This window comes from Protopterus annectens, chromosome 6.part0 (genome assembly GCF_019279795.1).
Source record: "Protopterus annectens isolate FY-2018-M chromosome 6.part0, PAN1.0, whole genome shotgun sequence".
In the NCBI taxonomy this organism is placed as follows: Eukaryota; Metazoa; Chordata; order Ceratodontiformes; family Protopteridae; genus Protopterus; species Protopterus annectens.
Window position 1 is genome coordinate 230,809,297 of NC_056737.1, and position 20,806 is coordinate 230,830,102.

At 38.5% G+C, this 20,806-nt stretch overlaps 1 protein-coding gene and 1 long non-coding RNA gene across 3 annotated transcripts in view; one reads left to right on the forward strand and one right to left on the reverse strand.

Annotated features, from left to right (window-relative positions):
* KATNBL1 (katanin regulatory subunit B1 like 1) overlaps positions 1–9,205 on the reverse strand; it is a 1,007,693-nt gene extending 998,488 nt beyond the window's left edge. Inside the window, exon 1 of one of the 2 annotated variants that reach the window (XM_044073973.1) lies at positions 8,897–9,205. The gene's annotated coding sequence lies outside the window, so the exon portion shown is untranslated. Of the gene's footprint in view, positions 1–8,134; positions 8,266–8,896 lie in introns of those variants that run through there. The other variant, XM_044073974.1, reaches the window with a different exon arrangement.
* Positions 8,362–20,806, forward strand: part of LOC122804229 — a 40,422-nt gene continuing 27,977 nt past the window's right edge. The window contains exon 1 of the long non-coding RNA XR_006365204.1: positions 8,362–8,649. This is a non-coding gene — a long non-coding RNA (uncharacterized LOC122804229). The remainder of the gene's footprint in view (positions 8,650–20,806) is intronic.

A 20,806-nucleotide genomic window follows, 5' to 3' on the forward strand; every position in this document is an offset into this window, starting at 1 on the left:
AGGGGGTAGAATAAACTTACGGTGGAGTTTAGGGTGGAAATAAAAAAAAAAAAAAGGGAGCTATGGTTAAGTAACAAGAATTATTAAGAGGGACTGACAAATGCTAAAAGTATTGCAGAATAGGGGGAAATCTCACAGAACAAGAAGAGGATCAACTGCAGAATGCTAAGAAAATAAGGGATTAACTCGGTAATATGCATGAGTTTAGAAAGATTATTGTTAAGCTACTGTTTGATACCAACAGCACAGAAAAAAACTTTTAGCACAATGACTCTGGCAACAGAGAGGTGAAAGGACCATCACCAAGCTTAAGGAGCTTGCAACAAGGAATTTAATAAGAGATCCTGTAAAGGAATCAAACATTTTGGAAATTCTATGAAAGTCTGTATGAAGGGAAATCAAGAAAAGATACAAATGAAAATGTTTATAGAAGAATTAACTATGCCAAGGTTAGAGCTAGATGAGGCTCAATTACTAACAATTAGGATAGCAGACAAGATGAAAACTGTTATGTATAACCAATCTACAGGAAAGTCCCCAAGAATAGATGGTATCCCTGTGGCAGTTTGGAAGCTAGGAAAGAAAAATGAAAACCTGGAAGGTTTTAACAGTATAACCTGGAAGGTTTTAACAGTATTTTAAGAGGATGAGAAATACCAACATCCTGGAAGAAAGCAGTGGTAGCTGTTAACACCTAGAGAGAATGAAGACCCATCAGTCCCAGCTTCATAGAGGCCCATTTCAATACTAAACCATGATTACACAGCATTCATGTCTATAATGGCTAAAAGAATGCCAAAATTGATAGATATGGATCAATGTGGTTTTGTGGAGAATTGGCAAACATTTGACATTAACAGAACAGAGATGATCATGAGGGAAGCATAACAAAATACCACTGTTGTTGCTGTTGGGTCTTAATGCACAGAAAACATTTAACAGAGTATGCTGGAACTTTATAAAGCACAGCAGTGAAAGTATTTGCATTTCCTGAAAAAAAACTAAGGTTGATTAGGCGACTATACGAGGGACTGGAAGTGAAAATTAAGCAGGTGGGATCCACTGATAATTTCTGCTTGAGCAGAGGAACCAGGCAGAGGTGTCCTCTTTCCCCTTTTGTTATTTCCATTATATTTAGAACCACTGGCAAAGAAAATAAGGGACTCAGAAATTCAAGGATATAATTGGTATGGTAGTGAAGAAAAGCTGGCTCTATCTGCAGATATTTTATACTGGACAAAACCAGAAAGAGACATTACAAAAACATTATGTGTATGTACGTGTGTGGGTGTATTATATATATATATATATATAAAAATAATAACAAAGGCACTAATAAAAACTTTTACTCGTTAGGCCAGTTATGTATTTTGCAGCTGCGGTAGCGCTGTCGCTCCACAGCAAGACGTTGTGCCATTCGATTCTCAGCTAGAGCGTCTTGTGTGTGGAGACATGCGTGAATGGGCGTACCTTCGTTGAAGGTTATGTGTCAGGGCTGGCAAACTCGGCACATAAAAAATCTGCCAATCATTAGCGGACCGGAGTTCCGCTGTGGCGACCCCTAACTGGGAAAACGCAGAGAGACACAAACAAAGGCCAGTTATGTATTCTGTATGTATATATTTTTTATATTTATCATTGTGGACATATATTTTGTAGTCAGTCACACTATTATTGTAACATAACTATGTCTAATGATCATTAACTGACTAGCTGGGATGGTGCACTTCTGATTGGTCTGCTATTTAGATATATATGGGAGATAAGGAACATGGTTTACATGGTCTGATGAAGCTAACTGTGAAAGTGCTTGCCTCTTTCATGTTTTGTTCCGTTTATTAAAACTTTATGTTTTATGTGCTTGTGCCGCGGTTTGTTCTGCTATTTTTTATTAGTGTTCAATGTTTTATATATCCATAAAGTAGAAGAAAATATTCTAAGAACTAAGCAAACACGGGAAAGGAGAAAGGAGATTCTGTCGATACGGATGACTGCAACTAGGTATACAGACAATAGGAAAGAGAGGGCTGGAATTTGTTGGAGAAAAATGGCAAAGGGACCAAGGTATTGGGAGCAAATAAACTAGAGGGAAAAGTAATACAATGGGAAGAAGCCAAGAATTTATTTGGACTGCAGGTTAGAGATCGACATCAATTCTTGATAGGGAAAGCAGAGTATAGGCAAAGAGAAAGAAATATGAGGGTCCTAAATGAAAGACCAGCACTGGCAGTTTTTAGTAGAGTCTAGACCAAAAGCTGCCATTAAACAAGGAATAATTAGTACAGCATATAAAATATTGCATGACAACTACAAGAATCAGAAAAGGTTAGAAAGGATTGGCAAGAAAGACTGGACAAGCAATTCACAAAAAACTAATGGAAGGATATATGTAGGTCTCCCAAATATGCAACAAAATCTAGATGATTTAGGATTTTTGCTTTGAAATCTTTACACAGATATTTTTACACCACAAGTAGACTCCAGAGAATTTTCCTGAGACAGACAGCTAATGTTGGAGGTATGATAGGGAAGAAAGACATAATTGGGAACATATTTTCTGGGAGTGCGGTGTATTGGCAAACTTTAAGGATTCCCTGCAGGATGCACTGTCGGAGATGCTGGATGGGCAGATTGGTGTGATGAGGGAGAGGATTCTTCTGAGCTATGATGGAATTGCCTTGACATGGCAAGGCCTTGCTGTGTCTAACTATGGTGGCTGCCAAAATAGCAAATACTAAAAAATGGAAATCAAAATCTAAATCAACTATATTAGAAGTAGTGAACATCACAGCAGATGAAACAACTGGAACGGAGATCTTTAGAAAAGGGTAAGAGCAAACTACATAGGAAAAATAGGAATTGTGGGAACAATACATACAGTGGAGAAATGAGGTTTAAAAGGCGGCAGGACTTAAGACAGGTACTGTCTGACTGAAAATGACTGGGGTAGATTATAAGTGATGTATAATGTTTGCAACTGGGAGTGCGTTAGAATGGTTTGTGATGTAAAATGCTTACAACTAGGATTGTGTATGTGTGGTTTGTTTTCATTTATATAAAAATGTATGATTGCTTATGTTGAGATGTTTCTGGTTTAAAAAGGGGCAGGAATTTGAATGATTTATGTAATGTTGCTTAGGTTATGTGTTATATAGCAATGATTTATGTAATGTTGCTTAGGTTATGTGTTATATAGCAATATATGTGAAGTATAATGTTTGTTGGTGTTAATTTAATACAGTTTGATTACTTTTGTATAAATGTAAATTTGCCTGTGTCACAAGTGATAATTCAATAATGGGTGTTTAAAAGACGTAAATCAGGGAGCAGAGACCAAGGAACCCAAGATCAACTTTCAGGGGTGTATAGTCAATGTGACAGTTACAAGGGAAAATCATGCTTGCCAAAAGACCGGATTAAACAACATTCTGAAGACATCTTGATATAGTAACTTTAATATCACACCTACCTCTCATCATCCCCTAACATCTCGGATAAATTGTATTCACTGTGTACCAGGCAAAAGAAGCATCACTTTCCACAAATCCTCTATTGTCACCTACTTTTAACACTTTTCCTTTCTGCCACTTTGTCAGTATCAGCTCTTTCTGCTGGTATGATTGCATATGGGCTGCTTTAGCATGGCCAGATTTGAAGCATACAAGTGTCATCTCAACACATTTTACAGTGGAACACCATTTCAATTAAAAATTAATGTAATCAGGTTCTCTGCACTTTTTTTTTTTTTTTTTTTTTTTTAAAACAGCTGTACCAGAAGCCTCACATTCAGGCATTCTTTCCCCTCACTTCAACTTTGATTTCTGTAGTTTTATCAGCTCATCTGATTAGTTATTTAAAGCGTCTATTGTTCTGTCCTTTTGTGATTTGGCAGTCTCTCACAAACACCTCTGAATGCATCAGAATTAATTTTCCTCTAAATTAGACGACTCACGGGCAGTCAGAGAAGTACAAGATCTAAATTTAGTGCAATCATTCTTCCTATATAAAATGCCCTGAACACAGTATCCCACTTATGAAGTGAAGGCATTCCCTGTACTAATGCTGAAATTTAACTTTTTTTTTTTTTTTTTTATGAACAGCTGCATTTTTTTTTTATGAACAGCTGCAGGGTCTTCCCAGCTACAGTGTTTTTCTTCTTTTCTGATTATAAAGTTACTCCAACTGTTCTTCTCTACTGGCATCCACGTAGTGGAATTACTTGTAAGTAACGGAAATCATTCAAACTGAGAATAAGTATTTTTTTTTTAACAATTTTTTCGTGCTCCCACTGAGGGAGCTTTAATCAACCTGCTGCTTGGTGTTTCAGAGTTTAATCTGTTGAGGTCAACTTTCACAATATAATGCCACACTTTAGTTTACTTGTGTTTTGGATTATCAGCCTGCTCAACTAGGTCATGGCTTACATTCAGTGGAGGCCCATGGATAAAAGCTCTTTTGAAAACATTTATACAGAGTTCAATTATTAAAATATTTATGAATTTTGACTAATATCCAAATGTGAAGTGCAACAATGAACTGTACACAGTAGCAATTCAAATGGAAATCTAGCATATCACAAAACAGAATGATGCAGTTAGACATGCACAAATACATACATTTGATTATAAACTGTGAAAAGCATTTTTAACCTGCAAAATTGCCTGTGTGAAAAAAAAACGAGAAATGAGTTGACATCTAAAATGGTCTTGACACACATGCCTACAAAACTGCTCTTAAAAGTGGTTTTCCTCCAGCTTTTTGTGATAGCTTACATACTTTCTAATGGAGGTGGTCAACTAAAATGCATGGTAATGCCCTGGTGCTGGGGCACGTGATGATACATGAACAACAAACAATTTCCCACTGTAATTTCAGTACTTAAAAAAAATATCACACAAACTAAAAATGATACACACTGCTGTTAAGAGTTACTGAAATTTTAATATGCTGTTTAAAAACCTTGTTGTCCCAAGCATAAATGAAAAGGGTCCTTGGACCAACCCGCACACTCAATTATCAAATATAATATCTGCTTTCACAACTAGCAATAATCATTTATATCATAACATCTGTATAAAAACTGTGCAACTTCTGCATCCAAGGTTTTCAGAAAAAGGTCTTAGGACCAACACATCCACTCAGCACAAACAGCAGAGGCTAAAGTTAATTACAATGGCATAGAAGGATAAACACCTCAGCGGCACCCAAACTTCAGACCAAGTGACCACAGATCAATTTGCAGCTTGCCCAATTGCTGAAGCCAACAGTGGTAGATAGTTGTGTCCATGCTGCAAGAAAGCTAGGGTGCAGTCAGATGGGCCCTGCCACAACCCCTCAGGAGAGGTAGTGATGGAAAGGCAAGCCCAAGAGTTGGGGGATAGCATGCACACACCAACCCACTGATTGCACTCGCATGGGGAAAGTATTGCAGGACTTCAAGAGTTAGTGGTTGCACATTCCTTAACCAAAGGCAGTTTTACATCATAACAAAAGCCCTCACTGCCAGCAAGGACATAAAGCACCCTCATGGCTGCCCAAATTACTTCCCCCTCTGAACAGCTTTCATTCTGATCACAGGTGAAATTCCCAGCTAAGCGGAGTGAGACTCGACAGTTGACAAGCATAAGGTAAATACATGACAGAGAGGGGCAGTACTCCAAGCTGCTGAAAAATGTCCCTTAGCTTAACAACCGTTCTTCACACAACTAATAAAAAGTTCTGGAAGTTTAATGGAGTAGCTTAATTAATAAGATAATATACAATCTTATACACGGACGGTTGCAGTGGTACAGCAGTTAGTGTTGCTGCCTCACAGCAAGAGGTTCTCAGGTTCGATTCTCGACTGGGGTGCCTTCTGTGCCGATACAGCATGTCCTCCCTGCAGTTGAGTGGGTTTCCTCCGGGTGCTCTGGTTTCTTCCCACATTCCAAGGACATGCAATAGGTGGATTAGACACTAAACTTACTGTAAGTGCAGGTGAGTGGTACGCGATGAACTATAAAAACATTGGCTCAAAAGGACTGTCATTTGAAGTGACGTCCCAACCCCATGTGCAAAATGGAAAAAAGAGGTTGAGGATGGATACAATCTTACATACACTTCAAGCAGTATCCAAATGAAGGTAATCATGAATGCAAACATCTGCAGCAACAAAAAACAGAGAATAAAGAAATGAACCCTGCGCCACCAAAAAGGAATAATGAAAATACACAGTTTTCCAGACACGGCATATGGAGCCATGGTCCTTTTCTGAGAATAGTATCAACATTTCTGCCAGGCGCATGTGCTTTCTACAGTCACACACAAAACAAAATCCTCTAACACAGTGAAGTCCAGAAGCCCCACACCTATTTTAAAAGCATCTTGATCTTACACAGTTTTCTGTATTCCTAGTGCTGCTGATTTGCATACCATTTCCCTAAACTGCAGAGAATACTGCCCATTATGACATCACTATCATGGATCCAAGGAAGAGAAAAAAAAATTAAGATGACCAGCTCTCTCAGTAATTAAAACAGGTTCTAGCACCAGACTGGCCCAGTCAAAAGCTGACAGCATCTGATGATCCTCTTACTCTGAAGGAGGTTTTCAACACTGACTATATGTTAGTGCCATAAATGCACACAGCACAAACTTAAATCAAAGCACTACAGTTGGTAAACAAGCAATACGAGAACTATAAATATTGCAATCCTACATCTAGTAACACCAAAATTAGAACTAAGATTTAAAACTTCTTATACTACTAAAGCATAGATATTGCAAAGACAATATTTCTTAAATTACAAGATGAATATATGTGTGTTAGCCTTGTCCACTGTATGATTTTAAGCAACACACTTCTTCAGCACATTCATGCTGCTTTTGAAAGATGGCATTTGTGCTTAACAGGCTTACTCAGTTAAATATATAAAATACGGCAAAAATAAAAAGTTGCATTTGTTCATGCAATTTAATGGCCAACTTGTTACAGAAGGAGTCCCTTATAATGGCGAGAAACGGGAGTAGTAACAGAAAAAGATAATGAGCCATTCTTATGAGGATTGCTTACAGTCAAAGTAGACAAACAAATAATAAGGAAATAAAACACAGGACTACAAAATGCATTATTCATTTAAAAAAAAAAGTGCTGAACTGTGACATGCCAGCAGCCTCCCTTCCTTTTACGCAAGTATGCAAATATGTAAATCTGACTTTGGATCTGCAACTTTTATACTAGATATCTTTGTTTTAAACGTTAAACTGCCTATTCCAGTTTCCTGTGACAGTATTTTTTACTTTGGTATTCTGTTCAGGCTTTCCCACTACACCACCCCCCTGCACACAATAGGGGACGCCAAATAAATTAAGAGCAATTCCAATCCACCCACAGCAACCAATTCATAACAAAGAGCAATTAAAACAGCCACTTCAAGCAAAGTTGCACCTTAAACACTCATCACAACAAAGGTAAGGAACACTGATTACAACCCAGCAGACCGAAGTCCAACTAAAAATGTGGGTGTTAGAGAAACTGGGTTAATCCAACTAGGTCAATGGCCTCTCTTCAGCAGGGACACAAGATGGTAGTCATACTGACTAGAAAAAGTTTGGCCAGAGCACCAGTAAACTTCCCCTACTCTTTTCAGTATGTACTGTGGGATCTTTTACATCTAACGAGCTACCACCAACTGATGGGGGTGGAATGGTGAATGAGACATTTTTACTGGCTATTTCATTTGGGGGGGGGGGGGGGTTGGAGAATATATCACAAGGCTACAATAACTCTACTAGAGACCAAGGGACCTAGACTGTTAGTTCCGCTGAGCGCCAGAGGGGGGAGGGGAGAGGAGAGGAGGAGGAGGAGGAGGAGGAGGAGGAGGAGGGGGGGGGGGGCACAACCACTAAAGCCATTTGATAACTCACAGACATCTTCAATCTTCATGCACTTCAACTTGCACCCAAGGAGTAGCCAATAACCTTCAAAAAGACAATCCAAATGCAAGGAGGAGGAGGGAGGAGGGGCAGCCCTTTTAGGATAACCCTTCAGAACTCTCCTCCTACCACTTTTAGCTACAACCACACAAGCATGGGAAACTGGACGGGCTGGAATCTCAGGCAGAGAAAACCCAAAACTAAATTAATAAAATTATACCTTATGGCCAAAGGCCAAGATCGCAGAATGAATCAACCAACCAACTCTCACCGACTATTTTGCTTTTAGCACCATGTACTTTTATGTTTTACATTCGAGGGCAGTTGGTGTGTTGAATTACAGTGCCCTTGATAGTAATGTTAAGGGACAAGCCCGTTTACTTCACTTTTATAATACTTTTATATATGTACAATTCAAACAAACATTCTCCTTTCAGGACAAGTTTAAGAAAACTATATTTTCTTTATGACTAACAAGACACTGCTATTGAAAACTTCACACTGGAATACACGTCAAAGTCAACCTGGCCGATGCTGCTAACTTTTCCTGTTCCGCAACGAAACACCTATACCTAATGACCAGTGAGCACACAAACCCAAACAGGATGAACCCCGGTAAGAGGTTGGCCCTAAACTCCAGCAGGCATATTTACCCACAATGCACGGGGATATGATAACAATATGGCGTTTGGATAACCAAACAAATTCGATCAGGTGGAAACTGCACTTTTCAAAGTAAGTCAAAACTCTTCACCTAGAATACAAAAAACAAACAAATATCCCAAGCTTCTCTAAAGGGTTCAGCGCTATGCCATTTCATCCCAAGAGTACAGGTGTGGTACTGAATAATGTCAAACTTCCTTGACCTATCCTACAATGACGTTCGGAACAGCACTGACAAAGTTGGGCCGGTTAGTTAAAACATACATCAAGGAAGGTAGGAGTGGGTGGGAACAAACAAATAGGACAAATGGTTACTTACCGGTACATGGCAGCGCACCATCCCTGCACCTAGGGAAAGTTAACTGAGGGACAGTCTTCGGTCCCTTCAGACGTCGGGTAGTAAATGTGTATCTTTTGCTACTTAATGGTTTTAATTATATTTCCAAAGCCACAGTGACTGCATTGTTGTCTTCCCCCACGAAGAAATAATAACAGGAGAGAGGTTTCTACAGTAGACCTTCAGTGAGAAACCTACGCCATTCAAACTTGCCAAGTGACGTTGCATGATGGGAGAGAAAGGATGGTTCCGTGTAATACACAAGCTCCCCCTTGTGCTATAGAATTGAACGTGCTAGCTAACATTTTGTGGTTTGTTATCTTTATTGGTCACCTTTGAGCTGCTCAGCGGTACAGACAGATAATGGTAGTGTACCCAGAATTAGGTTAGAGACACAGATGTAAATATTTTCGCAATATCTCAAGTGCTTTTATCTTGCTAGGAGAAAAAAAACTTGGTTGTACACGCATACATAGTTTCATTTGGAAGACTTAAAGTTTTTTTTCTGGAGTATTATTTAAACATACCTAGTCTAAAGTGTACCTCATTATGAGGAACGCTCCTCATTTTATGTCACAAATTATCTGTGTTCCTTGAAGTTACACATTGAAAGTATCTGTTGACATTCAACAGTAACAATTTTTAATTGATATCCATGATAAATAACTCTGAACCATATCAATTCGTCAAAATAACTTTTTTTTTTATTTAAAGTTACACGCTTTAACCATTTTATGAGTTTCCTAGTTGAAGTTGTAAGTAACATTTTGCTCATTTGTTTTTGCATTTTGGAGATGGAAAGATTAGACCTACGTCTGTAGAACTGGTTTCTTTTCTGGAAGGAAGTCACATATATGCTGTATAATTTATCGAAGGACATTTACACCTGTCTGATTAAAAAAAAAATAAAATAAAAAATGGCAGAAAGAGACAGGGTCTGACTTGAAATGGCCAACAAGGCTGGTAGTGCTCTTCACTCCATCTAAACTGCAGATGATCACGTTAAATATCCAGTCTTTAGTTGGAAACTTAGCATTGTTTTATTGTACTTGTTCCCCAAAAGAGATAATGTAACCTTAAAGCAGCAGTGGAGAACATAGTTGCGTGCATACTTTCTGTTAATTCCATGTATACCCACATCCCTTTGGAACTATAACAGTTCGCCATTATGATTTATCAGGACTTCATTCTTAAAATTATAGTTTATATGTGCTCTATTCTCTGTATATCATTTTTAAAATTATAGTTTATATGTGCCCTATTCTCAGCATATCTGTCAAGTTTTCTTTATTTTGGCTCAACAAGTTGTTCTGTCCTTCATAAACATAATGATTTTTTAAAACACTTGTGCATTACAGTCAACAAATAATGTTAATAATTGGAAATTTAGACTTTTTTACGTAAGATAATGCATAATAATTATAATGATAATTATAATAATAATAATTATAATAATAATGATAATTAATGTGTATTGTCAACTTGATAAGTCAGTAGTACTGTTTTTTTTAAAACTGTTCCTGATTCGGTGCCTTTGTCTCAAATTTTTGTTTGGTCCCTAATTCTAGAGGTAAGAGGCTGACAACTGTGCTTCTCAGAGCAGTTTAGGTGAGGGACAGTAAAATTAATCCAGTCACCCTGTTTGCTGATATACATAGGTTTTGCAGTTTAGGTGAGGGACAGTACAATTAATCCAGTCACCTTGTTTGTTGATATACTTAGGTTTTGTTTTCTGAACTATCACAAGCGTTTAAATAAACATTCGTATGAGAGCTGATTTTGGCATGGGAGTGCCCGAGGAAGACCGTTATGTCACGTGTGTGTGTGTGTGTGTGTGTGTGTATATATATATATATATATATATATATATATATATATATATATACGAAATGTAATCAAATGACTCATACATCCATTTTCAACAAATATGTATACAGAAACATTATTTTGTGATGCTGTTTAAGTGGTCTGACTGCTGTTATTATGCCCTGATTTAATTTTTGTGTACTGTGTGCATGTCAGGCTTGTTCAGGACTTGTCTTTGCATTAGGGCAGTACCAGGCCAGTCAGCTCAGAGGTGAAGGTCTATTTGTTTTTCCCTCCTTGCCATCCTGTTGTGGTTGTGTTCTTAAATCCAGTGTATTTGTCGTTGCCTACCCCTTACGATAATTTGACAACATAATTCCTTCTCCCTGTTTATTGGCTGTTGACAACAAGCAGAAGAGTATCAGTTTGCACAGTCTTTCCCCTTAAACTACTCACCAGGCTAAAAGATCTTTGATAAAATGTTTTAATATTGAGTGTACTGATTGTGCCTGCATTTATTTTAGAATCAAATTAGGGAGTTTTTGCTACAATTAGTTTACTGGTTCTCGCCAGTGGCAGGAGAAGTTTTCCGGGCTAGTTGTTTTGTATTAAAATTTAAGTACTCAGTAACAAGTCCACCCAAACATTATTCTAAAACTGAACTCCAAGCAGTTATAGTTGCCCCTTCCCCCATAGTCATTCCTGTCAGTATCATGGACCAGCACTTCCCCACAACTTCTCTAGCCACTCATTGAGATTGATATCATGTAACAGTGTAAGAATTGTCTCATGCTGTCAGACTATCATCTGTTACTCAAACAGCATAACACAGTGTTTGAGAAATATGCATGTGTAATATACTTGGTGGTAAAAGTCTCACACACAGTAAATTCAGACACCAAAATTGTCAGCAGTACACTACACATCACACTTCTCCAAGGTCATCACAACAATGCACATAATACATTATATGCTGAGGTACTAACTTTAAACCTCAAAGACCTCCAAAACGCAACACAGACGCAAAGCACACTCATCATATTAAGCCTACTTCCTCACATATCACAAGGAGTTCAAAGTCACAGATGCTGAACTCGTAAGGCAGGCATTGATCCAACCAAACATTCTTGTTATAGACAAGTCTGTTGTCAGATATACAGATGTGCCTTGTACCAGGCCAAGCAAGGAAAGTTTGACAGTTAGTTGCTTGTCTGGTGCCATAATCCATCAGATCACACATGCACTGAAGTCTTTGAACAGCAAGTGCCAGTATGACTCTGTCATAGTTCATTCTGGTGCCAATGGCTTGAGGTCTACCTTCCTGGATTATATGAAGAGAAACCCAATGGTGCTCCCAGACTAAGTGTCCAGGGCAGGTATGAGCTCATTATTGTGCAACATTCTATTTTCTCCAAGGATGATGTCGCAATATGAGCAAAAAATAATTGACTTCAATAATTGGCTTAGGTTTTGGTGTTATTCAAAGTGTGTCCGATTTTTGTCAGCCTGGGAGGATATGATTGACAGACTACACTGCTGCAGCAATTATGGCCTGTATCTGTTCCTTCTAGGGTTTTGATTATTGGAAAAAAACATTTCCCACCCCATAATGCCTTTTTTAAGCAATGGCAACCTGATAAACTGTGACTACTTCAAATGTCCTCATTATGTCTGTCTCTCTCAGCTCACCTTTCTATGGTTCAAAAGCTACCTATCCAATAGGTATCCATCATAAAATGGTACTCCACCCACTGTCCATGCCTCCCAATTACCACAGGTTTACCACAAGGCTCTAGCCTTGGTCCCCTCCTCATTAACATTCTTACTAACACCCTTCATATATCCACACAACAGGCCTCCCTAATACAGTACGCTGATAACTCCACACTCATTTGCACATCTGACAATGTGGCACACCTCCAAAAAATTACTCAGGAAGCTTTAACAGCAACTCAAAACATGGCTCTGTCACTTGCAGCTCATGCTCAATCCTAAAAAAAAAAAAAACTACTACCCCCGCATCCCTTTACAACGGAAAAAACAAAATTTAAAATCTTCTGTTTTGATAATGCAACCATTTAAGTCACTTTTCATAGTAAATTATTAGGGATGATAGCAGATGTTGATCTTAAACTTGATCTGCAAATACAAAATTGCTTAAGAAAAAAATCATCAAAAACTAGATTGCTTTACAGAGCCAAAAACTTTCTTACCAAGGGAACTGAAGTTACATTTGCCACCACTTATCTCCTCCCCACGCTTCTTTATGGTGCCCCCATCCTTACTAACCTTCAGAAATCACATAAATCAAAACTTGAACAATGCTAGAACAAAGCTGCTAAATTTGCAACAAATACCCCTTTCTAAACCCACCACTGTATAGTACTAAAACATTTAAATTGGTTGGAACTATCCAATCAACTAACATGTACACAGCTTTTTACCATCTATACAGTTATCCGGAATCCATCTGCTTGTCTGGAACTAAGTAAAATTCTACACAACTATGTTCCTAGTTGGTTATTACGATCCAATGACGAAAAACTCCTGTCTGTCCAGAAACCTATCAAATCTGCTGAGCATCGTCTCTACTCATTCCATGTTGCTAAGACCTGGAAATCCTTCTCTCTATCCATCAGGTCAATACCCTCCCTCCCAGCCTTCAAAACCATTCTGAAAGACTTCCTCAACAAAAACTGTATCTGTTCTTGCTCATTATCAGGATAAACTGTATCCTTAAATGTGAATAAATACCCTGTTCTTACCATACATTTCCTTACTCTCTCTTCTTTACTCACTTCCTTACTTCTGTCAGTTTGTCTCCTGCTTTCTAAGTGTACCATAAACTTGGTTTTTCTCTCACTTTGTATTGCAATTCATGTTTGTATTACACTAATTTTATTTATTTATTTATTTATTTATTTTGCATTTGTTGACCGGGATAGTCCAACTGGATGTATGTCCATTTTCAGCAGAGGCCCGGGGAAAAAAGCTCCACATTAAGACAATTTACAAGACCGAAATCTTGACCATATACAATACAGATAATGTCAGACAGGTAAAACATTTCAAATACAGGAACATTTATATAGTACTGTTACAGTAACATACCAACATGCCCGACTAAATAAGTTAAAAATTTTGAGTAAAAGGATTAATAATTTTTTTTTTTTTTTTTGAGGGTAACATTGTTTATAAAGTTTACCAAACCTTAGGAGGTGAGCTACTACATTAGGAATTAATAGAGAATATCAGAGCACCTGAAGGCTTTTCCTCTGTTGAAACTTGGTTATCCAATGCCCAATTAATACTGAATCCAAACAAAACTAAACTACTCATCTTCCAACCCACCAAGCATACTCAAAACAACTCTCACTTTAACATCACAGCAAAAGACAACACCACTATACACCCAACAGAACACACCAAATTGTTAGCAGTGGAAATAGACAATAAACTAAAATTTGACATTCACATATCCATGACTATAAAAAAAGTCCACAAAAAACTAGGAGCGTTTTACAGAAATAAGCAACTTCTCACCAAAGCAGCAAAGATTTCACTAGCAAATTCCCACCTTATCTCTACCCTACTTTATGCCTCTCCAATATATACCAACCTAAGGCAATGCGATCTAAACAAGCTAGAGACCTGCTACAACAAAATCGCCAAATTCGCCACATGGGCATCCTACCGTAGTCACCACTGTCTCTCACTTGCTGAACTGGGCTGACTTGAACTCCCTCACCTCCTTCAATGGTATCAACTCTCACTCACCCACAAACTAGTAAACCATCCACTAAATGTCCCATCCTTCCAGAATCTACTCCAACCGTATTGCACCACCAGACCACTAAGATCCAACAACAAAAATCACTTGCAGATCACTAAAGCCAATAACTCTGCTGGTGAAGCACTATTCTCTTGTGCCATAGCCAAATTATGGAACTCCATCCCACCCACAATTACCTCCGTACCATCATGCACCCACTTCAAAACTTTACTAAAAGCGCACCTAAAAACATGCTGGCTATGCCCTTGCAGCTCCCACTCTAATATCACCCACCCCATCCAACCACTACTTTTCTTTCCACCCCACTAACTACCTTGATTATAGCAAGCTCAGAGGCTTATACAGCAGGAACTTCTTATTGTAACAATTGTTAATGTCTGTTACGTACTTTGCAGATAAAGATTCTAGTTGTCTACTGATTTACTATGTTCTTCATCTGTAACTATGTTTGTAATTAATTGTTGTGTTAATCAAATTGTTAATCGCTATGTAAATCCAATGTAACTACTGTCTGTATATTTTAACTGTGGAGCTTTTCTCCACAGGCCTCCGCTGAAAATGGACCTATGTCCAGTCGGACACTCCCGGTCAACAAATGTAAATAAATAAATAAAATAGATAAATAAATAGCATGTTAAAGATAGATAGTAAAGAATGGTCCTGCTAGAGGAGAAAGTGTCAGCCAGGATTTGTGCATGGACAAAGCCATTGGGCTTTAAGGAGGAATCTTAATTGCTTCTTGAAAAGTGGGGTAGAAGAAAGGGCTGTTAGCTCAGTTGGAAGTGTGTTCCAAGAGTTACCAATAGAGTCTGAGAACAAGCTTTCTCCAGATTTGTTGTTGGACTTTAGGGTAGCTACTAGTACCTTATTAGCTGATCGAAGGATTGTTAGATTTATATATGAGCAGATAAGGGTAGAGAGTATGAGTGCATCTGTGGGATGGTGTAAGATCTTGTGTATAGTAGTAAGTTGCTGGAAAAGAATCTGGCTTTGCAATTCCAGCCATACTAGCAATTTAAGATTTTGGCAGTGGTGGTGCGAAAAGGGGCACCAGTGGCAAATCTAGCTATGTTATTATAGGATGTTTCCAACTTATGAAGATTATTTTTGGATAAGTTGGTATAGATTGGGGATGCATGGAGAAGGGTGGAGATTAAGTGAGTTCGGGCAATAGCAGTCCTAGCTAGAGGTGTGAGATAGGGTTTAAGTCTGTAGAGGAAACCAAGGTTTTTATTAACTGATTTAATGGTTAGGTTGATATGTGTGTCAAAGTTTAGATTATGATCGATTGTTACACCTAAAAGTTTAGTGGGTTGTGTCCAGTGTTATTACAGTACCATTATTAGATGTAATTGTGAAGTTGATAGTAGGAGACTTCTGAGTGGGAGAGAATAGTACCAATTTAGTTTTTTGGGGGTTAAGGAGAAGATAGCGTTGATGGAACCAGTTTTCAACTAAGGTAAATACTGCTTGGGTACTCGAATGAAGTCCAGCAGGCGTGGAGGCTGAACATATTAATGTTGAGTCGTCGGCATATTGTATGCAGGTGGTTTGTGGAATGGAGATTTTCAGATCATTTTATGAAAATAGTGAAGAGGAGGGGTCCCAAAATGGAGCCTTGTGGGACTCCAAGAGTTATCGGGAGAAGAGTAGATAGTTTATTTTCCCAGAAGACTGCTTGTTGTCTATTTCCTAGATAGGACTTGAACCAATTAACTGTCTGGGTATCTAGTGAAAGTGATTTGAGTGAGTTTAACAGTAATTGATGATTAACCATATCAAATGCTTTTGAGAGGTCATTAAAGAGGGCTGAGGACAGTAAGCTGTTGTTACGATTTTTATTAATGCAGTCAGAAAAGGATAGTAGAGCAGTTGTAGTACTACTACTACTACTAGTACTAACTTACCTTTAATTTCTCCATAAACTGGCTAAAAAGTTCTCTAATTATTAAATCGTTCGTAAAACTTGCATCTGTTCCTAACTAATTTTTCATATTATGTCTAATTTGGTATAATTATTTAAATTGTATTTGTTTGTGTATTATTTTTAAAGACTGTAAAATTATTATTCTTAATAAACTGTTTTGTAATAGTTTGGAGCTTATCGCCTCAGACCTCCACTGTAAATGGCTCCTACCCTGTTGGACTTTCCTGGCAATTAGTTTTCAATAAATAAACCTACCAACATAAAGAAACAAGCAAAGGGAAATATGAAGGTTTTACTGATCAATGCTAGGAGCCTGAACAAGAAACTCCATTTCCTACAAGCTCCTCTCACCCTGGAAGATATTGACTTCTGTGTGGTAAATGAGACATGGTTTAAAATAGAGGAAAGCACTCCAGCTTTGCAGGCTATAACACCTTCCACAGTTTAGACAAAGTAATTCGCAGGAGGTGAAAAAAGGTGGAGGTGTCTCATTGTACATCCAGAAGAGAGTCTCATTAAGACTGGTAAAACAGCATAATGCACTAGAGTTTCTTCACGTCCAAATAGCCATCAGAAAGGTTCAGTGCCATATATAAGGACTAGAACTCCTTCTATGACAAAAGAAAGTCATGACACCTTTCTTCAGGAACTAGAATCGCTCGGTATTAAAACCATTACCACTTTCCTAGGCTAGCTGAACTATCTAACTATAGACTGGGAAATCTACAGCACCACTAGTGCACAAGCACAGAGATTCCTGAACTTTGTTAATACAAATGCCTTGAAACAATTAGTCAGAGTACAACTAGGGTGGAATAACATCTTGGATCTTGTCCTTACTAATATAGGAGCATTTTGCACCATCCCTTGCGTATCTTAATTTCTTGTTAGATCTGACCATAAAGCAGTCTCCTTCTAAATAAAACAGAAACCAGACATCCCTTCCATTCAAGGTACCTCTAAAAATTTCCTTAAAACAATCTACTCCTAAGTGATATTTTGGCAAGCTGCAAATTCCCTCCATGCCCAGTTAACTCCACTGAATATGCAAAAATGTATACCACCACACTACACCAGCATGTAAACAGCTGCACAGATGCAACTGTACCCCATAGGAACAAGTGCAGGGCAAACCCCAGAAACAAATCCACATGTAACCATAATATCAATAACATTTATAATAAAAGGAAAACAATGTTGGCTAAAGGTTAGAAGAGTAATTCCCAGAATGTTAGAACCCTTGTCACTGAAATAAGCAAATAACTCAAAGTGTGTAATGAAATTTACCAAAGCTAAGTTTGAGGCTAAAACAGCTACTCAAGCCAAAGACATTCATAAGACATTTTTTAGTTATGGTCTTAATCATAATAGCACAATGCAACAATGTGTTAAACTGATTGTGAACAATGTTACCTACACTGAGGCTGAAGTTATAATGAATTATTGGCTGATAGATTTAGCTCTAACTTTACCCCTCCCTCCCCTCTGTCTGTTCTTCAAGATATGCCTGAAACTGGCTTTCCTCCAGCTGTCACACAAGGCCAAGCCCCAAAAGTATGAACAAAAGCTAAAAATACTGCATCAGTAGGTCTTAACAATATCCCTGGATGCATCTTAAATATCTTGAAGCATGATTTAGTCACACCCCATACAGTACTGTTCAGTCTCGGCCTCCATACAGGTTTTATACTAAGAAATGGAGAACAGCTACAGTCATTCACCTACATAAAGGATGACATACCACAGACCCATAAGTCTGATCAGCCCATATGTAAAATCATGGAATTAATCAGTCAGGACATAGGCAACATCCAAACCGTGGACCCATCTCAGACTGGATTCATCAAGAGCAGGTCATGCTTATTCAACCTAGTAAGTCATGATTACTCAACCTGGAGGAGTTTTTTGAAAAGGTCACCAAAGCAATGGATGAAGGCAAAATGGTACACACAGCATACCTTGACCTGGACAAAGCTTTTGACACAATTCCCCAGTCAGGCATAGTAGAAAAGCTAACTAAAACAGGAATAAACCCCCATTTCACCCACTGGATTGCCAACTAGCTCACAGATAGGATGCAGATAATCAAAATAGGTGAAGTTACCTCCACAAAGAGACCAGCTACCAGTGGAGTCCCCAGGGTTCAGTGCTGGGTCATCTCCTGTTTATCATCTACTTTTCTGAAGTAAAAGCCAGTACAAAAGGGCTCTGCCTAACTAAGTTTGCAGATGACTGCAAGCTAGGAGCAGTCATTGAATCCCCAAATGACTTGACCATCCTGCACAAAGGTTTGTCTGTAATAATCATGGACTGAAACTAAATGCCAAAAATGTTTTATTGTATCCTTTGGGAAATCATCTGACCCAGGGTACTATCACATTGACAGTACATCCTTAAGAGTTGACCCATTTGTTTGAGATTTGGGAACTTATGTGGACAGTGACCTAACTTTTGACCAACACGTAGCTGTTGTAAGAAAGTCCTTTTATATTGCATAGCTTATAAGCAAAGGAATTGTGTCTGGATCTAGGTACAGTGGATATAAAAAGTTTACACACCCCTGTTAAAATGATACTCTAGGTTCATAGATTAGTAGTAGGCTAACTGCCCTTGCGAGCCATTTTAAGCTTAGCCAATTATCCCTTGTGAGACTCAAACCCTGTACCTTGTGTTTGTAAGGCAAACACCTTAACCATTAAGCCACCCTCCCAAATACCAGGTTTTTGTGATATATATAAAATGAGACCACAATAAATCACTTTAAAACTTTTCCCACCTTTAATGTGACCTATAACCTGTGCAATTCAATTGAAAAACAAATCTGTTAGGGGAAAATATGTTGTTGTTGTTTGTCTTTCGGCTTTTCCCGGTTAGGGGTTGCCACAGCGAAACTCCAGTCCGCTAATGATTGGCAGTAGATTTTCATGAACGCCGAGGTATCAGCTCGACGTCCAACCTTCAACGAAGGTACGCCCATTTACACATGTCTTTCAAACGCCCACCCAACCGCAGGGAGGACATACAGACTCCACACAGGAGGCACTTCCCGCACTCCAGCTGAGAATCAAACGGGAGAACCTCTTGCTGTGAGGCAACAATGCTCCTGCTGCACCACCGCAGATATGTTAGGGGAAAAATATAAAAAATAAAAAAACGTAGAATAATCTGGTTGCATAAGTGTGCACACCCTTAAACTAATACTTTGTTGAAGCACCTTTTGATTTAATTACAACATTCAGTCTTCTTGGGTAGGAGTCTATTAGCATGGCACAGCTTGACTTGGCAATATTTGCCCACTCTTCCTTGCAAAAGCGCTCCAAATCTGTCAGATTGCGAGGTCATCTCATGTGCACACACAGCCCTCTTCAGTCACCTCACAGATTTTCTATTGGATTTAGGTCTGGGCTCTGGCTGGGCCATTCCAAAACTTTAATTTTCTTCTGGTGAAGCCATTTTTTTGTTGATTTGGATGTATGCTTGGGGGTCATTGTCTTATTGAAAGGTGAAATTTCTCTTCATCTTCAGCTTTCTAGCAGACACCTGAAGGTTTTGGGCCAAAAGTGACTGGTATTTGGAGCTGTTCATAATTCCCTCCTCCTTGACTAAAGCCCCAGTTCCAGCTGAAGAAAGGCAATCCCAAAGCATCATACTGCCACCACCATGCTTCTCCATGAGATGGTATTCTTTTGGTGATGTGAAGTGTTGTTTTTGTGCCAAACGTACCTTTTGGAATTCTGGGCAAAAAGTTCATCCTTGGTCTCATCAAACCATAACACATTTTCCCACATGCTTTTGAGAGACTTTTTGTATTGTTTTGCAAATTTTAGTCGGGCCTGGATGTTTTTCTATGTAAGAAAATGCTTCTGTCTTGCAACCCCACCACATAGCCCAGACATATGGAGAATACGGGAGATTGTTGTCACATGTAGTACACAACCAGTACTTGCTAGAAATTCCTGCAGCTCCTTCAGTGTTGCTGTAGGTCTATTGGTAGCCTCCCTCACCAGTTTTTGTCTTGTCTTGTCTTTTCATCAATTTTGTAGGGACATCCAGTTCTTTGTAACGTCACTGTTGTTCCATATTTTCTCCACTTTTTGATGACTGTCATCACTGTGTTCCATGGTATATCCAGTGCTGTGGAATTTTTTTGTACCCTTCTCCTGACTTGATACTTTTCAACAATGAGATCCCTTTGATGCTTTGTAAGCTGTCTGCAAACCATGGCTTTTGCTGTATCAGACAACTGAGTAAATGTCAGGAAAATCCTACTACGACAGCTAAACTTTATTTGGAATTTGATGGCAGGTGTGTAACCAAGAAGACTGAATGTTGAAATTAAATCAAAAGGTGCTTCAACAAAGTATTA